A 2,817-nucleotide genomic window follows, 5' to 3' on the forward strand; every position below is an offset into this window, starting at 1 on the left:
GTTGTTTCTGCAGAGCGGCCCCCGTCACACAATGATCCTTACAAACACCAGTGATTATAATACCTGAATCATGTAAACAACCAACATGTAATTATAAACATGTAAGATCTACGTTGACGATCTGTGTCCAGTTCCAATAAAAAATCTTCTCAGAGTAAAATTTTTGTCGTTAGATTTTTTTGTCTAACTGGACTCTGAGATGTAGGTCGTGATCTGTCTGAGGCTTGTACACTAAACTATATAAGAATTCAGTTATATTTTTTACTATTAGCTATGTAAAAGTTTTGATGCTTAAATGACCAAATATCCAATCAGCACTGGTTTTTTTTTTATTAATTGGATTCTTATTCATGAAGAATTTCGCAATCGCCTAACATTTGACTGACAGTCACGAATTAACTGAAGAATACTTGTGATAATCACGTACGCTATTTGTCTACAATTCCATACGAAATACCGCTTGAGCATATAAAGTTGCATTTCGAGGTCAGTGAGTCAATATCCAAGGGAAATGATTAATTATAAAAAAAGAATCTTTCATGACGTACATACACACACGCCAGGCAGCAATTTGGGAAGCAATTGATCTTGTGTTCATGGTGTATATATTTTTTCAGAACAAAAGGACGATTATCGCCTATTAGAGTCAGTCAATAGGGAGCCGTCAGTTATATCTCTGATTAAACGATGCCATTATGAAGCTGTATAGATCTATTTAACGAGGAAAATGAAGTATCTGGTTAAATGACTAGTTATTGTTCTAAAGTATATTAATTCTGAGTTTAATCATTATCACTTATATAATAGTTTCTACATCATTATAAAACAACCTACCTATAATTAACATGTATCAAACACCGGGCAACAGGTGCTCGTTTTACCAAGCAAATATCATGCTTGTTGTATATAACCGGGGAAATGTCAAGTCTAGTTTTATAGAGGAAATATCAAACCTACTGTATCGTATTGCGCACCTTCCCCCCGTTTTAAAACTGGCAACAAGATTCTCAAACATTATTTAAGAGCAGTATTCAAGTCTCGAAGTCTTCTGTGCAGCGATAATTAATAGATACATGGCATGAAAACATCCAACGTTAGGAAAATTAAAACCCTCCACCCTCGCTTTGAGCTTAATTTTGCAGTAAATTGTTTAATATTGCTTGCTTTCTGTTATTGTTAATTTTATATAGACTCAAATTTGTCATGGGTCGAATTTTCTGTTTGATTATAGGTTATTCCGCCTCTGACTCAAAGTTGTGTTGGTGTGTAGAGGCAAGATGCAAATGTATAACAAAATAATACACAACTATATATCAGTGTATTATGATGCAATGATATGATAGATGTATTCTGGATTCCTCTTTGTTGTGTATGTTGAGCAGCTATGACGGATATGGCGCCAAGCAGAGTATGCTTACACCTGATACCATTTTTCATTATGAAATGCTTACTCACTTATAATTGATATACTTCCTCATGTGGAAAGTTCATTAGCTGCTACCAATGTTTTGCCAATATGTTGTTTGGATTTCGGGTTTAGTTTCGCGCTTTGCGGATTGTTAGTAATTGGTTTATTTATTCCTTAATAATCTGCCGAAGAAATACATAAAAGAAAAAACTTGTTCGTTGTTTGAAGATTTATGATAAAGCACACAGATGTTATAAACAATACATTATAAAAGATGATCACCGAGAGCTGACGAGTTGTATCCTGGACAATAAGAAGAGATATCACTATGAAACGAGTGAAGACGAGGTAGACGAAGCGTGTCAAGACGTCTTCTGTCTGAAATCATGTTCGGATTGTACCTGACCATAGCTCGTATCGTCGCTTCTTCAATTATCTGTTGTGTCTAATAGTCCCGATCTATAAGTTGTATATGGACACTGTACCTCGTCTTTTCACACCTCGAATCTGTTCGCAATGTGAGAAAATTAAAAAGCCAACAAACTGCTGTTTGCAATTGCAGACTCGTAATAAGCACATTTAGTTCCGAAGAATTTCGACATTTTTCCGTGATTCGGCATAAACCCACTTAAATGATTCGAGAAGATTTCCTTGCGAATGATTTTAAGCTGAGATACCTACAAATATTCTTATTATTTGCTGATATTGATATAGAACATAGATGATACCACTAGACTCGAGTCTTTGTGTTTTCTCTCTAGGTAGTATTAAATCCAAGATAGATCACAAATTTGCGAATAAACCACTTTCGTTTAATACCAATGGAATTTGTCATTAAAATTTGACGTCACAAAATTCAAATGATGTTAGCATTCAGCCATGTTTAAAACACGTAACGGAGTTCCATTACCGTTACCGTTACTATGGTTTCTACTATTCACAATGACGGAGTTGACGTAGTCCTCGTCATCGGCGAAACTTCCGTCTAGTGTTATCTGAGAATGATAAGTCTGATCGGCATACAGACGACTTTTTGTGTTGCCCAATGTTAGTCCGTTCACTCGGTCTTTATCACCGTCCTTAGATTTCACACATCCATTTCCGGTTAGAGTGTCATACATGCTTTGACTTCCGGTTATGTTCTCATTATTCAGTCTACGTTTTAATTGGAACATTCGAAGACTATGAATGGGCGATTCTGGCGATGCTTGAGGCGAGTTATCAGTGGAGGCACTTTTCTTGTTGATTGTGTGATAGCGAGACATGGGATTACTCGAGTGTTTCTGTTTTAAAGACGTATATTGTTTCTTGAAGTCGGCTACTCCTATCTCCGTCAGTTGACAGCCGACACGACTCACGTCCAGGTTCGACGACGAACGTTCTGTTGTATCAATTAAAAAGCCACGAGG

Source organism: Lottia gigantea, assembly GCF_000327385.1.
Source record: "Lottia gigantea unplaced genomic scaffold LOTGIsca_178, whole genome shotgun sequence".
Taxonomy (NCBI): domain Eukaryota; kingdom Metazoa; phylum Mollusca; class Gastropoda; family Lottiidae; genus Lottia; species Lottia gigantea.